Source organism: Mustela nivalis (genome assembly GCF_964662115.1).
Source record: "Mustela nivalis genome assembly, chromosome: 14".
NCBI classification, from domain to species: domain Eukaryota; kingdom Metazoa; phylum Chordata; class Mammalia; order Carnivora; family Mustelidae; genus Mustela; species Mustela nivalis.
The window spans coordinates 82,891,447-82,909,187 of record NC_139033.1 but is presented as its reverse complement, the minus strand read 5'-3'; the positions used below and the strand labels follow the sequence as shown (position 1 = coordinate 82,909,187).

Genomic DNA, 17,741 nt, shown 5'->3' with positions numbered 1-17,741 from the left:
GTTGGTCATTGGACACTTGGGCTGCTTCCACAGTTTGGCTATTGTAGGTAATGCTGCTATAAACATAGGGGTGCATGCATCCCTCTGAATTAGTATATTTGTATTTTTTGGGTAAAAACCCAGTAGTTTGGTCACTGGATCATAGGGTGGTTCTATTTTTATTTTATTTTACTGTTATTATTTGAAAAGATTTTATTTATTTATTTGACAGACACAGAGAGAGCACTAGTAGGCAGAGCAGCAGGCAGCAGCTGAGGGAGAGGGAGAAGCAGGCTCTCTGCTGAGCAGGGAGCCCAATATGTAGCTCAATCCCAGAACCCGGATCATGACCTGAGCCGAAGGCAGCTGCTTAACCAACTGAACCACCCAGGCACCCCTATTTTAGTTTATTTTTTTAAATCTTACTTTAGTTTTGAAGGAGCAGGAGGCTGGCGAGGACAAAGCAAATATTCAATTGGCATTTCAGTTTGAGTCAGTTTTGTTTTACATTGTGAAAGCTTCTACACTGTTATTTGGTTTTGGCATATTGTCACATGTCCATTGATAGCCATTCCATAGTTCTTTGGCAAATGTTGGTTCAATACTCCGTTGCACTGTGTAGACCATTATGAGGCTAAGATTTATGTAATATACAAATGAGAACATTGTGTCAATGGAGAATTGGAACCAAACTGTCCACCAGTTGATGAAACCAAAGAATCATGTTATTGAAACAAGTTACTCTTCTTTTAATCTTTTATGGCAAAACTGTCTCATAGCCAATTAGTTATGAGGCAAAATGCTTGCAGCGAAGAAGCTTACAAGAAAACTACCTAGAGGGGCACCTAGGTGACTCAGAAGCTTGAGATCTGCCTTAGGCTCAGGTCATGATCTCCAGGTCCTGGAATCAAGCCCCGTATTGATTCCAGGTGGGGAGTCTGCTTCTCCTTTCCCTCTGCCTCTCCCCCTGCCTGTGCTCTGTCTCTCTCTCTCTGTGTGTGTGTGTGTGTCTCAAATGAATAAATAAAAATCTTTTTTTTTAAAGATTTTATTTATTTGACAGTGAGAGCGATCACAAGTAGGCAGAGAGGCAGGCAGAGAGGGGAGGCTCTCCACTGAGTGGAGAGCCCGATGCAGGCTCAATCCCAGGACCATGAGATCAGGACCCAAGCCAAAGGTAGAAGCTTAACCCACTGTGTCATCCAGGCGTCCCAATAAATAAAAATCTTTTAAAAAATAAAATTAAATTAAAAAAAAAAAGGAAAACTACCTAGAACCATTCAGTGGGTAAGGGCTGCTGGGCACAGAAGTGAGAGGGAAGAAACCTCCCAATGAAGGTGATGTGGGAAACAGAGGCAGAAGAAAAATTATTAGATTTCCTTGCCCACTGACAAGCCCTTCAAAAAGGCAGAGTGACATTCCTCTAGGGACTCAACTGCCTCCACCTTAACACTTTGCTAAGTCAAAGGGCAATCCTAGCTTGAGGACCCCTACCCCTTGTAAGGACCTATTTAGCAAGAGGCTTTCATTAAACTGTCCCTGCTCCCCTTCCCCCAGGGGATTCACTTAAAAACAAGTCCAGCTCCAGGTAACAAAGCCCAGATACAAGGGTGGATCAGGCCAGGTGGAGAACATCTCATCAGTGGGAGGGATGCATACTGTCTCCCTGGTTACCAAGGAGTATGGGCCCCGCCCTTTGGGAGCCTTTTGGGTGCCATTCCCAACCAAGGTGATAGGCTGGGTCAAATGTCTACTAGGGTAAATTGTAACTCAGTTGGTCACCTAGCATCACTGTGGAGTTTCCTGTGTGTGTTACAATCTCATTGGCCACCTGTGCGTGGCCAGGCCCAACCGCATGGCCTTTGCCCTTAAAAGCTAGTCTGTGAAACAGAGAAGGGTCACCCTCTCTTGCAAGAGGTGTGTACCCAAACGTTCAGTTGATGCTTGGCACGAAATAAAGCTTTGCTTGACCTTCGCTTTATATCAGCCTCACTCCTTTAATCACAGACCCGCTATTGGGGCAGAACACTCAGGATAAGTAAGGATAAAACATAGAGATTCTTTTTTAAGATTTTATTTATTTATTTGACAGACAGAGGTCACAAGTAGGCAGGCAGGCAGAGAGAGAGGGAGGAAGAAGGCTCCCCGAGGAGGAGAGAGCCCGACGTGGGGCTCTATCCCAGGACTCTGGGATCATGACCTGAGCCAAAGGCAGAGGCTTTAACCCACTGAGCCACCCAAGTGCCCCAAAATGAGGATTTAATATCATTAAAACTAAAAATCAAGTGGCACCTGACTGGTTCAGTGTTATAGCGTGCAACTCTTAATCTTGGGGTCATGAGTTTAAGCCCCACGTTGGGCTTGGAGCCTACTTAAAAAATAGTAATAATAAAATTATAAAATTGGGGCGTACCAATGTCCTCTCCAGGATGGCCTTCCCTCCACTTGGTCCTGGACTTTCCTATCTCCATTCAGCAGCAGCCTTCCCCGGGGATGCCTTCCAGACACCTCCAGCTGGAAACCCACCCCTCTCTAGGCCTCATCACCCTAGGCCTCAGACACATTTTCATGGTCGGCCTCCAAAGAAAGCTGTGTAAGGTGTGTGTGTGTGTGTGTGTGTGTGTGTGTGTGTCCCTAGAGTTTTGCTCCAATGCCAGAGCCTTGGTTGTGGGACCTGGGCTTCCCCTCAGCGACCTTGTCCTTCTTTGGGTGTCTGGTTCTCCCTGATCTTCCATTTCCTGCTGCCCACAGAATGGAGCCACAGAACCGTGGCCTGCGACTGACCTCCTGCAGGCTCTGTGGGGAAGGGCCACACTGTGGGCTCCCTCCCAACCAGCCTCTGGAGATATTTCTAGGGCGCCTGGGCAGTTCAGTGAGTTAAGCATCTGCCTTCAACTTAGGTCCCAGGGTCCTGGGATAGATCCCCCACATTGGGCTCCCTGCTCAGCGGGGAGTCTGCTTCTCCCTCCCCCTCACTTCTTCCTCATTTCTCCCTCGATGCTCCCTCTCCCTGCTTGTGCTCTCTTTTGCTCTCAAATACATACATACACAGTCTTTACCAAAAAGGACTTATTTCTTGGGGCCTTTGCTGGGGATAGAGGAGCCAGTTCTTGCGAAGCACTGAGAACAGTCTCAATAGGGCAGAAAAGCCTCCACAGATGTTGGCTCCGGACAGTGCTGTTGATACTGTGGCTGTGAGACTGACTTTCTTCTCCTCCTCCTCCTCTTCCTTCTTGTTCCCCTTCTTCTTCTTCTTCTTTTAAGATTTTATTTGATAGAGACACAACAAGAGAGAGAACAAAGCAGGGGGAGTGGGAGAGGGAGAAGCAGGCTTCCCACCCAGCAGGGAACCCAATCCGAGGTCCCTGGGATCATGACCTGAGCTGAAAGCAGAACCCACTGAGCCACCCAGGCCCCCTGACAGCTGCAGCCCTTTGGAAGCCATGCCTTCCTGACCCTTACAAGCAGTGCATGAGACCCGGTAGCCAGGTTCTCTGCCCAACCTCTCCCTGGCAAGCTGATGCACAGAATCCAGGTAACTAGCAAGCAAGGAAGGGAAGGGTGTGGGCCTGGAGAGGGAGCCCTCCTGGTACTCTGCAGGAGGGGAGAAGCCACACTGTATCTGGGTTCTGGGCACATGAGTCAGAGCTGCGGGGCCTTTGGCCATGAGGGAGACCATTTCAGGGGGCTGTGGGGACTGACAGACAAGGATTTGAAGGGGCTGGATGGTGGGATCCTTCCATCAGGAGTGGTCTGGGGGCCCCAGGCAGGGATTCACACACCAGGCAGGCCTCGGTGTCTCTGCAGTCAGCAAGGTGGTAGTGTGGGCTCTCAGGGAGAAAGGCCCAGGCCTGTGGGTCACCTAGGAGATCCCTGGGGACACAGAGGAGATTTCAGGCCAGAGGCATCATTGCTACAACCCTTCCCAGATTGTTCCTTGTTTCCATGCCAGCAAAGGGCCTGCATTGCCCTATACTTCTTCCTAATCAACTCAAAATCAGGATGTCATTCCAGCAAGGGACCCAAAAGGGAGCCAGTGGGGCAAAGAGTTTCTCCTCTCTCTCAGTGTCATCCATGTTTCCTCAGGGGCCTAGGCCCAGCCTCTCCCTGACCAGAGGAAACAAGGCTCTGAGATGGGCACCCTCCCACAATTCCTCCATGGTAATCCACCCCCCCTCCCATTCTATGCAGCCTTCTCTCTGCTCCCTGTCCCATGGAGCCTCACCAGGCAATTCATACTTAGATGGGACAGCCTTAACCCAAACCAGGAGATTTCAAGCCACAAGACTTGCAAAGTCATTTGAGAAGAGAAAGACTTACTGGTGTCCCCAAGCCCTCCATGCAACGGGTGTTGGTCACCCAAATCTGACCTGTCCCTTCAGGATCTCCAGGGCTGGGCAGGTGGCTGAGATCACCATTACAAAATTACCGCAAACCATACACAAAAATCAACTCAGAATCAATCATCAACATACATGTAAAAGTTAAAATGATAAATTATTTATTTAAAATATTTTTATTTGTTTGTTTATTTGACAGACAGATCACAAGTAGGCAGAGAGGCAGGCAGATAGTGAGAGGAGGAAGCAGGCTCCCTGCTGAGGAGAGAGCCCGATACAGGACTCGATCCCAGGACCCTGAGATCATGACCTGAGCCGAAGACAGAGGCTTTAACCCACTGAGCCACCCAGGAGCCCCAAAATGATCAAATATTTAGAAGAAAATCTTGGCAATGTTGAGAGAGACAGAGATGTCTTAGGACACAAGAAGCATTCATCATACAAGATAAAATTGATAAATTGGACTTATCTGCTCTTAAAAAGACATTACTAAGGGTGCCTGGGTCTACAGACATGATCTCAGGGTTCTGGGATGGAGCCCGCATCAGGCTCTCTGCTAAGCAGGGAGCCTGCTTCCCCTCCTCTCTCTCTGCCTACCCCTCTCCCTACCTGTGATCTCTCTCTCTCTGTCAAATAAATAAATAAAATCTTTTTTTAAAAAGATACTACTAAGAACATAAAACAGGCATGTTAGAGACTTCAAGAAAATATTGGCATCACAAATATCTGACAAAGTACTGACATCTAAAACGTATGAAGAATGTCCTCACCTCAAAAATAAGAAGACAACCCAATAGAAAATGGTGAACACTAGGAGAATATCTAGGCAGCAGACCATGGGTTGGGTGATGCCTTTTTAGATAACCAGAACAAAGGGGTGATCCACGGAAGAAAGAAGGTGGATGGCCTTAAAACTTCTGCTCTGTGAAAGACACTGTCAAAAGAATGAAAATAAAACAAAATGAAAACAAAAACAAAAGAACAATGACAGACTGGGAGAAAATATTTGCAGAAGACTTATTGTAAGGACCTACTTTAGCCAGAGCACTTCCATCCAGGTTAAACAATAACCTTGTTGTTTAACCCTTAAACTGTCCCTGCTCCCCTTATCCCAGGGGACTTAATTAAAAACAAGTCCCAGAAACCAGTCCCAGGTAACAAAGCCCAAATACAAGGGTGGGTCAGGCCAGGTGGAGACATCCAATCATTGGGGGGTTGCATACTGTCTCCCTAGTTACCAAGGAGTTTGGGCCCCACCCTCTGGGAGCCTTTAGGGCACCAATTCTGACCAAGGTGATAGGCTAATTCAAATATCTACTAGGGTAAATTGTAGTTCAATTGGTCACTTATGTATGACCTAACATGAGTGTGAAGCTTTCTCTGTGTGTTACAATTTCATTGGCCACCTGTGCGTGGCCAGGCCCAACTGCACAGCCTTTGCCCTTAAAAGCTAGTCTGTGAAGCAGAGCGAAGTCACCCTCTCTACAGTAAGAGGAGCGGCTCTGGGGGCGCCTGGGTGGCTCAGTGGGTTAAGGCCTCTGCCTTCTGCTCAGGTCATGATCCCAGTGTCCTGGGATCGAGCCCCACATCGGGCTGTCTGCTCCGCGGACAGCCTGCTTCCTCCTCTCGATCTCTCTGCCTGCCTCTCTGCCTGCTTGTGATCTCTGTCTGTCAAATAAATAAATAAAATCTTTAAAAAAAAAAAAAAAAAAAAGAGGAGCGGCTCTGGCTGGTCCATTTGATTCTTTTTTTTTTTTTTAAAGATTTTATTTATTAATTTGAGAGAGAGAGACAGTGAGAGAGAACATGAGCGAGGAGAAGGTCAGAGGGAGAAGCAGACTCCCCATGGAGCTGGGAGCCCGATGTGGGACTTGATCCTGGGACTCCAGGATCATGACCTGAGCCGAAGGCAGTCGTCCAACCAACTGAGCCACCCAGGCGCCCCGGTCCGTTTGATTCTTGATGCTTGGCGTGAAATAAAGCTTTGTTTGACCTTCGCTTTTTATCAGTCTCGCTCCTTTAATCGCAGACCCATTATTGGGGGACCTAACAATATCTGTGTAACTGTCCCTCAGAATAATACATTGCTCGAAATACAACTTGAACTAATGAGGAGTTGTACTGGTCACGCAGGCACACTTCAAGATGACCTTGAGAAAATCCTACTAGCAACTGGCCTCGGGTGGAGGGGATGATACACGTCCTTGAAGCTGAGCAGCTGGGGACACCCGGGCCGCTCGGCTCACTCGAGAGCTTCCCTTTTTCGCTGTCCCCCCTGCCTCGGAGAAAGCCTCCCGTTAAGGTACTCCCTTTAAGCGTGCTGCCTCAACTGCAAACCCCCGCTGCTGGACCCCACACACCTTACTCTCCTTGTTTTCCTTGTTTACCTCTAAGTCCTGTGACCAATGTAGGACTCACATTCCTCCTCGTTTACCTACTAGACCTATGGCTGTTGTATAACCTTCTGTTCTCCTTTGTTGCCATCCTGTATCTGATAATACAGGACTGAGGGGTTGTTTGAGGTGACAGTCCTCCCAGCTGTCGGCCCCTGATCCCTCCCTCTCACAGCTGACTTGTTTGTGCCTCATTCTTCTCCCGTGCACAGATCGGAAAGTGGCACGTGGCGTCCCAATAGGGACAAAAAACAAAACAGAAGAAGCCCCAATGTGACTTCTGCACAGCCGTTCCTTTTCCCCGCTGGTGAGTTGTGGGTACTTACCTCAGGGTGTGGGTAACCTAGAGAGCACAGATCATCACTCTTGTGTATGTTTGCTGAGAAGGCTCCTAAAGGCAGGAGGAGCAAAAGTCAGCGAGGGTGAACTTCTGGAGCTTTTAAAGGTAATTAAAGAACTTTGCTCCTGGTTCCCTACATTAGAGACTTTAGACCTACCAACATGGTCATGAGTAAAATTTTTGCATGCTAAAGGAAAACCGATTCCAATTACTATTTGGTCTACTTGGACCCTTATTCTCTCTGTTCTGGAACCTTTACAAACCCCTGATTCGACGAGCGATAAGGAGTGTTCAGGAGAAAACTAAAAACGAGGAACCTAAACATGCCACCCCAGAGAAAAAACTAAAGTCTCTGTGAAGGAATATGTAAAGGAGGAATTTCCTCTTCCTCCTTCTCCAATAATAGAATAAAAGGAGGGAACAATTGCCATTGTGCCCAGCAAGTGGCACCATCACAACTGGCACTGCAGTCCTATGAGAAAGCACCACTTAATGATAAGAATGAAAAATTCATGTTGTCAGCAATTCAAAAGGCCTCATGAAAGCAAAACCAGCAGGAGACCTAGATGCCTTTACACTTTGATGTCCTGGTTCCTGTTAGGGAACATGTCGCTCCAGGGTAGCGTCCCAACAACCCTAACAATATCTCTGAGGCCAGGCCTGAGCCATTTCCCTTCAAATTATTGAAGGACTTAAAGCAGGTGGTACAGAACTATGGAGTTAATTCCCCATATACAATGGGGATCCTTCAAGACATTGCAGAAGGCAATCGACTTACTCCAGTTGGTTGGTATTACTAGCAAAAAAGTCTTATCAAGTGAGTTTTTGCAGTTTAAAACATGGTGGCGGGGTGCCTGGGTGGCTCAGTGGGTTAAGCCTCTGCTTTTGGCTCAGGTCATGTCCCAGGGTCCTGGGATCAAGCCCCGCATCTGGCTCTCTGCTTGGCAGGGAGCCTGCTTCCCTTCCCCTCTCTCTCTCTGCCTGCCTCTCTGCCTACTTGTGATCTCTCTGTCAAATAAATAAATAAAAATCTTTAAAAAAATAAATAAAAAATAAAACATGGTGGCAAGATTATGCAGAAACAGCAGCTGCCCATAACACAGCTAATAATGTTCCTATTTCCCTGGAGCAGCTCATGGGCGTTAGGTCATGGGCCCGGGTGCAAGATGACGTATAAGTGAGTGGTTGAGCTATTGAGCAGCTCCAGCGTCGTTTGAGAGCCTTGGAGTGAATAGAATCCCGGGGAGAGACTTGCTTTTCTTTTCAGAAGGTGGTACAGGGTCCTGAAGAACCCTACAGTGATTCTATTGTGAGATTACAAGAAGCTATTAAAAGACAGGTAAATAACCTCGAGGCTGCTGATACTGTTCTTCAGCTGTTGGCATAGGAAAACGCCAGTGCTGATTGTAAAAAATTGATAGTGAAATGCCAATAAAGTATTACCCTCACCTTAAAAACCACCAGAGACGTGAGTCAAAGCCAATCAGCAAGGGTCGTTTATTGCAGGTTCGAACCTGGGCCTCTGCGCTGCTCGTTGCCGATAACACCGAGAGGTCCAGAGCTGGGTTGGTGCAGGGTTTTTATACACAGGTACAAACAAGTTTCGGGAGGGGCTGAGCTGATTGACAGTTTGAACAGGCATACTTGGCGTCAGTGAATTGGGTCAGGGGACCCCGCGCAAAAGCAGACAAAGCAATCTTACAGAAGCAGAACTGGCCGGTTAGCCCACGCATGCGGAAAAAGCACTATCAGGATATTGAAGGCCTGGTTACTATCAAGTAAAGACAATTGGGAGTCTCCTGGTGGAATGTTACATTCCTGCTATCAAGCATCCTTGTTTGTGAGAATTAGGTTTAGAAGGAATTTAACTTTACTTACTTTTCCTTCTACCTCCGCCTCCTTCGGTTTTTTATGGAGGGGAGGGTGACATTAGGGCTATTGATAATGTAACTTCTTTGTTGTAAATCTCAAGGACATTTGCAAACGAAGGGAGACTCCTACCTTGCAGGATTGTGATCTCAGCAAGTTAACTATTTATCGTTTTATGGCAGTCAGGGGTGCCTGAGGAATGCTACACACATGGAGGGGAGCGGGTGAAGGGGGAGTGCAAGGCGCCAGCTTTTGCTTTGTCCTCAGTCAGCCTCCTGCTCCTTCATTCCCCCCTGAACAACTTTGACCCTTAAATCTTTAAGGTGGTTGAAGGTGGAAGGTCTCATCTTCTATAACTTCTTCGTGCTGAATAGGGGTGTAGAGCTGTCCCTACCTACTGGGATCAATATTGATCAGGGTAGGAATGTATAAGGAAGTTACGAAAGGTGGAGGCAGCTGAATCCAGCGCTGATAGTGAAGAGGTGTCCTCGCGCGCGACAAGGATCGTCTGTCGTGGTGTAGTCATTGTAGCAATGGAGTCTCGGCACCAAGTAGAGAAACATGGAACAAAGCAACATATTAAGGTTAATAAGGCGATAAGAATAAGAAGCCCGAAAAGGAGATTCGGCCATAGTTTTCCTTCAAGCCAGGAACTTAACCATTCACTGAGAGAGAGAGAAGGACCTTGTAGGGCCTTAATTTGGGCATTCATATCTTTTATTAGTCCTGTGACATTTTTGTGATAGTCTGGGATGTACACACAACATTCTGTTTTGATGATTGCACATGTGCCACCCTGGGCTGCTGTCAGGACATCTAAAGCCATCCTATTTTGTAGGACTGCCCTGCGTATCTGTGACACTTCGGTATTAAGTAGGGAGATGCCATTTGGTGAATCATTGAGTGCCTTTGTAGTATATTTATTAAGGGCTTCTACATGCCACATGACATCCTCTAGTCCAGCAGATGGAACAAAAATGGATGCTAAGTTATCATACCATTTAAAAACAGATCGCGTCCATCTTTGTTTCAAGTTGGGGAGATTAGTTGGAGTGGTGATGGTTTTAGTAATGCGCCCATGAATCCAGGCAAATCCTAAAGTACAGCGACCTACCCATCCTGGAGGAAGCCAGGGCCACAGGTTGGTTCCACATATCCAGTGGGTTCCGTTTGGAGCTGGCCATCTAATGCCAGGTCGCCTTACCCAGTCAGTAGCAAAACATTCAGTAGCCTGGAGTACTATTATTTGGGAACACATTTCTAATGATAGCCATCCTTGATACTGTGTGTTATTTGCCCAAGTATCATACATATGATTCTTTTGTTCCCAGCATAAAACTGCATTTTGAGTGAGCTGTCCAATGGGTGTGGGGTGTGGGTATGAAACACAAATATGTATCCTAGATTTGATATACACCATCCTTAGTATAGCGATGAGGAGGGTTTTGGAACTTAGGCCCATATTTGATTGGGGAGTTAGGCTTGACAGCAATCCCCTTTCCTTCTAAGTAGCTCCATGGGCATGTAGTACCAGGAAAGCATATTTGGAGTCAGTGTTAATGTTTATTCTTAGGCTTTGGCAATTGCAAAGTGCTAGTAAGCACTATGGCACACCTAGCTTTTCTTATTTTTTTCTATGAAAACTACTGACATCAGAAAATCAACTGTCGGGGCGCCTGGGTGGCTCAGTGGGTTAAAGCCGCTGCCTTCGGCTCAGGTCATGATCCCAGGATTCTGGGATCGAGCCCCACATCGGGCTCTCTGCTCAGCAGGGAGCCTGCTTCCTCCTCTCTCTCTGCCTGCCTCTCTGCCTGCTTGTGATCTCTGTCAAATAAATAAAATCTTAAAAAAAAAATCAACTGTCATTCGTATTTTTAACAGGGGCATCTTAAATCTGGACAAATAGAGTAAGCAAGATCAGTAACCTCTGAACATTTTTGCTCTATATAGAAAGAAGTACAGTGGTCAGGTTCAGGCATACAGGTAACTAGGTTTAAAGTCTGACAAGTTTTTTTTTTTTTTTTAAGATTTTATTTATTTATTTGTTAGAGAGAGACAGGAGCGAGAGTGAGCACAAGCAGACAGAGTGGTAGGCAGAGGCAGAGGGAGAAGCAGGCTCCCGGCTGAGCAAGGAGCCTGATGCGGGACTCGATCCCAGGACGCTGGGATCATGACCTGAGCCGAAGGCAGCCACTTAACCAGCTGAGCCACCCAGGCGTCCCTAAAGTCTGACAAGTTTTAAGTATTAATTCTGACATATCTGTAAGTATAGTCCAATACTTAATTAGTTGGTTTCTATCATCCACTGATGGCTTTTGAATTCTAAGACAAATCTGGACCTGATGTGAAGTCATTACAGTCAGGGACTGTTTTATAGTGAGCTTTGAGGCTCTTTTTATGAGGAGGGCTGTTCTATGCTTAGCTAAAGCATCTGTTTGCAATTGCACCTCAACAGATGTGGCCTCTAGGATAAATATGACTGAGGGATGAAACCAATAAGAAGAACTTTGAGTGGTCCAGCCTTAACAATATCCTGATTACAGAGGATCACTGGCAAGTGAGAAAACTTGTCAAGAGATAAGGGGAGTCCCCCATGGATCATTCAATCCATTCATAAAGAAAGTGGGGTCATCCATTATCTCCACAAGTCCATAGTTAATCCTATGGAGTGCGGTATGCTGGCTTTTAGGCAATTTCATTATTCCAGTTGTTTCATCATGTGCTGTGAGGTCTGCTAATATCCCCACAAAACAGTAAGATTGACTAAAGAAGCTATTGTACAACTTCTCTGAAGTTTACCTCAAATTGTTTAGCTTAGGTAAACATTTAAAGACAATCAAATCTAGAACTTAACATCCATAAAGGTGTGTTACTAAAACAATTTTTCTCTCTAAAATAACCCTCATTTACAGAGATAGCCAAATCAGGACTAATTCACTTGTGAAACAAGTCCAGTTTTAACAAACTTGGCCCATTATTTACATAAGCTCAGCAAGAACAGTTGAGTGTGATCATATAGATCTTTTAGCATCTGCTTTGCTAGAACTTCTTATAAGGAATCTCTAGGTTGAACTTTTAGTAGCCTCTCCGGGCCAGAAGCCAAGCCCTGTACTTGCCATCAGGCATGCCTGCAATACCTGAGGATTTGGGTGAGTTCCTCTTCTGAGTCTCCGCACCTACCAAGGAGTGACATTCTTTACTCACCTGGTGAGGCTGCTGGGAACTCTGTAAGCAAGGTATCAGGCCAACAGTCCCAAGGGGCTTTATGGCTCCAGGTTTCATAAAGTCAACCTTAGTTCCTTTAAAGCTGTCTGGTCATATCTGAGTCTATGCATGTCTTTCTCAAGTATGACACTCCAGTCAAAGCCTTGGTAAAATAACCAGTTTCCAATGGTGTCCTGTTACAAAGAGAACAGATTCTTATTGAACTTATGCAAATGACTGATTGCCACGGAAGAAAGAATACTTACTAAGACCTTTTGGTTTCAGAGGGTTCAGATAGAGAGAAAAGCTTGAATGCTTTGAGCACTTTCACATCTCTATAAGTTACAGATAACTAGGAGGAAGTATCCCTAGTCTGGAAGAGCAAACAGTAGAGAGAACCAGCAATGTTTAAAGTAAGACAAAACATTAAGAGACACAACACTATAATCTTTTAGTTCATTTAGTCCCATGTTACTAATTCTGGTGAATGCGGCTTTAGTCAGTTCTGGAAATTCTTACCCATTTCAGTTTTAGGATTTTCAAGCATATCAAATATCTGTATTTGTCCTGAAAGTCCTTTATAGGAATCTCCTTGAAGATAAAACCATTTTACAAGAGAATTAAAACAATTATAAATCACAAAAACTCAGAATGGATATGGTTAGAGCTAAAGAGACACGGGAGTTTACAATTTAGCTGCAAGGAAATCAGGTTATTTCTGAGATACATAACATTTCCATAATTACAGTATTAAGCGGTGATCTCTCAAAACATTAAAACTTTAGGAAGTGTGTAGAATCTCTAGAATAGTTATAGTATTTTCCCAAATGTAATCCAAGGTTTATCATTGGTTCAGTAGTACTTCATGAGTAACTTCACATACCAAGGAAAAGCCTGAGTTAAAGAGATTTACAATTTAAATCCTGTCAACATTTGCTAAAATTTTATGAAGTTTTAAAGCACATATGCCTAAATATAATTAGGGATGTTGACACCTGATAAAACTGAACATAGAAACTGGTTTTTCTGGGCAGGCAAAGAGAAAACCATTTACATTTTCTTAACAGCAAATCAATTGATCTAAGAAAACATTGTCCTTTTGAACAGAGACAATTTCAGTCTTGTACCAATGTACCTTTAAAACCCATTCATTTCAATCTTTTTTTTTTTTAAGATTTTATTTATTTATTTGACAGAGAGAAACCACAAGTAGTCGGAGAGGCAGGCAGAGAGACAGAGGGAAGCAGGCTCCCTGCCGAGCAGAGAGCCTGATGCGGGACTCGATCCCAGGACCCTGAGATCATGACCTGAGCCGAAGGCAGTGGCTTAATCAACTGAGCCACCCAGGCGCCCCCATTCATTTCAATCTTAATCCATTCTTGACCATAGATAAAATTCCTTTTCTGAAGATTTCCCTTCACAAACCTTCTACAACTTTCCTTTGCATTCAGGTTTTGTCCCAAGCCATTTCCTTCTAAACAATCATCTCATTTAGGACAAAATTACCTTCCCTTCCCTTCAACAAAATGTATTCCCATTCCTTAAATCTTTCTTTCATATCTCCTACTTTCCTACATACAGAGTTTCCTTTTATTTCCATCAGTCTTAATTACACTAAGCAGAACTTTGTATTCTTAGAAACACCTTTGTGAACTGCTGCTACAACAGAATTCTTCAGGTGGCAAATTTATGAATCAGTTAAGTGGCAAACAAGTTTACCAACAGATTTAAATACTCTTAGTTTCTTTGCAGTAAGAAGTCAAAAAGCACAAACCTACATCCAGTAATCAACGACTTAGCATTTTATCCTGTTTGGTTAAGACCTAGATGTCCACAATTCAATTCCATTTGTCATCCAAGCAAAACTTTAAAACTTTCAGGTTACCGAAGACTTTGAAAGCTACTTCAGCAATTACCTATTAGAACTTTGAGACAGACAATTAACCATCAGTTTAGTTATTTCTTTGCTAACAAATTTTAATAAATAACATGAGCTTATTTGACCTTCAGTAAACTTCGAAGTTTCACATTTACTGCTGATAACTTAAAAGACAGGTCTTATCTTAATTAAACCAACAAACTTAACTTAGTTCCAACACTGATTTACGTTCCACCTGGGCCCACTCCACTTTGAATGTTTACCTGAGACATGCGTGGGAAGATCTGGAGTGGGTGTTAGGTCCAGGGGGTGCTCTTCTTGCTCCTTGACAGTGAAGAGAGGAGCTATGGTGCATGATCTAGAGGCTAGTCATGCAGGCTGCACGCACGTTGGTACAGAAACACGTAAGGGTGAAACAGAACAAACAAAGCGCCACCAGGAGGCAGAGGAAAGATTCCCGGTTTTAGAGCTCATAAGGCCCAACAGAGGAGCAGACACCATGCTTTCCCATCAGCCAGGGGGGAGGGGTTAGGTAGTCCAAGTCAGGCCAGAGAACACAGGGAAACTTCCCCGAAACAAAGAGAGTTTCGGCAGCTGCTTGGGAATATTCCTTATAGTCTCTGTCTCGAGTTAGACCAACCCCAGTTGGCTCCAGTTATAGCCATTAACACGGGAAGTGAGTGAGGGAGAAGCTCCCACATCTATTAGGAGAAACAGAGAGTAATAAAGCCAGATTCCCCTTTGCTAGGGATGGCCCAGCAACCTGGGTTTACTAGAAGAAGGCTTATTTACGTAATTATCATCCAATATGTCAGGAGGAAATTTACTAGCTGACTCATTGAATCTGGTTTTAGCTCTTAATACCTATCTCTTATATTCCCTCTTGGTATGTACGATGTTGCAGACAAGGGGAGGGGGATCTTTCAGGTGCTGTCCTGCTCGCATCTCTCGCGGGAACTTAGGAGCGTCTTAGCCAAGGTCTATCCGTATAAACCCCGGACCAGGCTACTCCATGGAGTAGATGACCGTTATGCCGTATGACGCTCCATGAGACTCAGGGTGCAGCCTACTCAGACTCCGTAGCCAAAGCGGTGGAGCCACACAAACACATTCATACAGTCAGGCATTCCTCAGATTCAAAACGGGTTAGACACCCTCCCCTTAAACAGAATGTAACCTTCATGACCAGTACAAGGAACATATATTCACATTTAAAGACATAACATGGAGACATACATGAAGACATACATTGTTGGCCTCCGAGGTGGGACTCGAACCCACGATCTCTGTGAGGCCCTCCTGGCCCCCGAGGTGGGACTTGAACCCACGATCTCTGAGAAGCCGATCCCGCCAGGCACGAGGGACGTCTCCGTCGGCCTGCTGGCAACCCTATAGCACATCCGCCAGGGCGTATTTGCCAGTCACCGCCCTGGGACTCTAACCCAGGAATACAGAAAGGACAAGACACACAGCCAGGACATAAGAACAAAGTATACTGAAGGAGCAGGAGGCTGGCTGAGGACAAAGCAAAAGCTGGCGCCTTGCACCCCCCCCCCCCCGTTCACCCGCTCCCCTCCATATGTGTAGCATTCCTCAGGCACCCCTGACTGCCATAAAACGATAAATAGTTAACTTGCAGAGATCACAATCCTGCAAGGTAGGAGTCTCCCTTGGTTTGCAAATGTCCTTGAGATTACAACAAAGAAGTTACCTTATCGACAGCCCTAATGTCACCCTCCCCTCCATAAAAAAACCGAAGGAGGCGGAGGTAGAAGGAAAAGTAAATAAAGTTAAATTTCTTCTAAACCTAATTCTCACTATCAAGGATGCTTGATAGCAGAAATGTAACATTCCACCAGGAGACTCCCAATTGTCTTTACTTGATAGTAACCAGGCCTTCAATATCCTGGTAGTGTTTTTTTTTTCGCATGCGTGGGCTAACCGGCCAGTTCTGCTTCTGTAAGATTGCTTTGTCTGCTTTTGCGCGGGGTCCCCTGACCCAATTCACTGACGCCAAGTATGCCTGTTCAAACTGTCAATCAATCAGCTCAGCCCCCCCCCCCCGAAACTTGTTTGTACCTGTCTCTAAAAACCCTGCACCAACCCAGCTCTGGACCTCTCGGTGTTATCGGTGTTATCGGCAATGAGCGGTGCAGAGGTCCAGGTTCGAACCTGCAATAAACGACCCTTGCTGATTGGCTTTGACTCACGTCTCTGGTGGTCTTTTAAGGTGGGGGTAATATTCAATTGGCATTTCAATACAAAAAACATAGAGACAAAAGACAAAGCCGGCTTTCTTACCGATCGGTTGCAGCGACCCGTTGACCAGTTGTCTGGTGGGCTTGAAGGGGAGATCTCGGTGGGACCTCCAAATGAAATGCCAATAGAGTATTATCCCCACCTTAAAAGACCACCAGAGACGTGAGTCAAAGCCAATCAGCAAGGGTCGTTTATTGCAGGTTCGAACCTGGAACTCTGTGCCGCTCGTTGCCTATAACGCCGAGAGGTCCAGAGCCGGGTCGGTACAGGGTTTTTATACACAGGTACAAACAAGTTTCGGGTGGGGCTGAGCTGATTGATTGACAGTTTGAACAGGCATACTTGGTGTCAGTGAATTGGGTCAGGGGACCCCGCGCAAAAGCAGACAAAGCAATCTTACAGAAGCAGAACTGGCCGGTTAGCCCACGCATGCGGAAAAAGCACTATCAGGATATTGAAGGCCTGGTTACTATCAAGTAAAGACAATTGGGAGTCTCCTGGTGGAATGTTACATTCCTGCTATCAAGCATTGTTAGTGAGAATTAGGTTTAGAAGGAATTTAACTTTACTTACTTTTCCTTCTACCTCCGCCTCCTTCAGTTTTTTATGGAGGGGAGGGTGACATTAGGGCTATTGATAAGGTAACTTCTTTGTTGTAAATCTCAAGGATATTTGCAAACCAAGGGAGACTCCCGTCTTGCAGGATTGTGATCTCTGCAAGTTAACTATTTATCGTTTTATGGCAGTCAGGGGTGCCTGAGGAATGCTACACACATGGAGGGGAGCGGGTGAAGGGGGGGTGCAAGGCGCCAGCTTTTGCTTTGTCCTCAGCCAGCCTCCTGCTCTTTCAATAGCACCCTTTAAAGGCAAGGGAACATTAAAGGACTGTATTAAGCTAAGCCAAGGAGTGGGGACAAAGACCTATAAAGCCAATTTGCTAGCTCAAGCAATGGCTGCTCTGACCACAGAAAAAAAATTTTTTTTTAAGATTTTTTTTTATTTATTTATTTGACAGAGAGAGAGATCACAAGTAGGCAGAGAGTCAGGCAGAGAGAGAAGGGGAAGCAGGCTCCCCGCTGAGCAGAGAGCCCGATGCGGGGCTCGATCCCAGGACACCGAGACCATGACCTGAGCTGAAGGCAGCGGCCCAATCCACTGAGCCACCCAGGCGCCCCATGACCACAGAAAATTTTAAAGGAAAATGTTTCAACTGTGGGCAGACAGGGCATACTAAGGCTCAATGTAGGTGAAAAGGAAAATGCCCTCCACAAAATGCAAGACATAAGCCACCAGGTCTCTGTCCTAAATGTAAACATGGGGCATGTAAAACATGGGGCAAAGCAGTGTCATTCCAAATTCCACAAGGGGGATGGATCCCCCATCAGAGAAACTCCTTTCTCAGCAAGCCCTCAGCCCCGAAAAACAAGGGGGCCAATTCTCCCATAGCACTCAGCTTTCTGACAGATGTATCATTTTAA

At 45.6% G+C, this 17,741-nt stretch overlaps 1 protein-coding gene across 5 annotated transcripts in view; it reads right to left on the bottom strand.

Annotated features, from left to right (window-relative positions):
• Positions 1-16,492, bottom strand: part of LOC309847451 (glutathione S-transferase theta-2B-like) — a 151,873-nt gene extending 135,381 nt beyond the window's left edge. For 3 of the 5 annotated variants that reach the window (XM_082697730.1, XM_082697732.1, XM_082697731.1), the window contains exon 1: positions 16,406-16,492. The gene's annotated coding sequence lies outside the window, so the exon portion shown is untranslated. The remainder of the gene's footprint in view (positions 1-16,405) is intronic. The other 2 variants (XM_082697733.1, XM_082697734.1) reach the window with 1 other exon arrangement.
• Between the last annotated feature and the right edge of the window lie 1,249 nt (positions 16,493-17,741).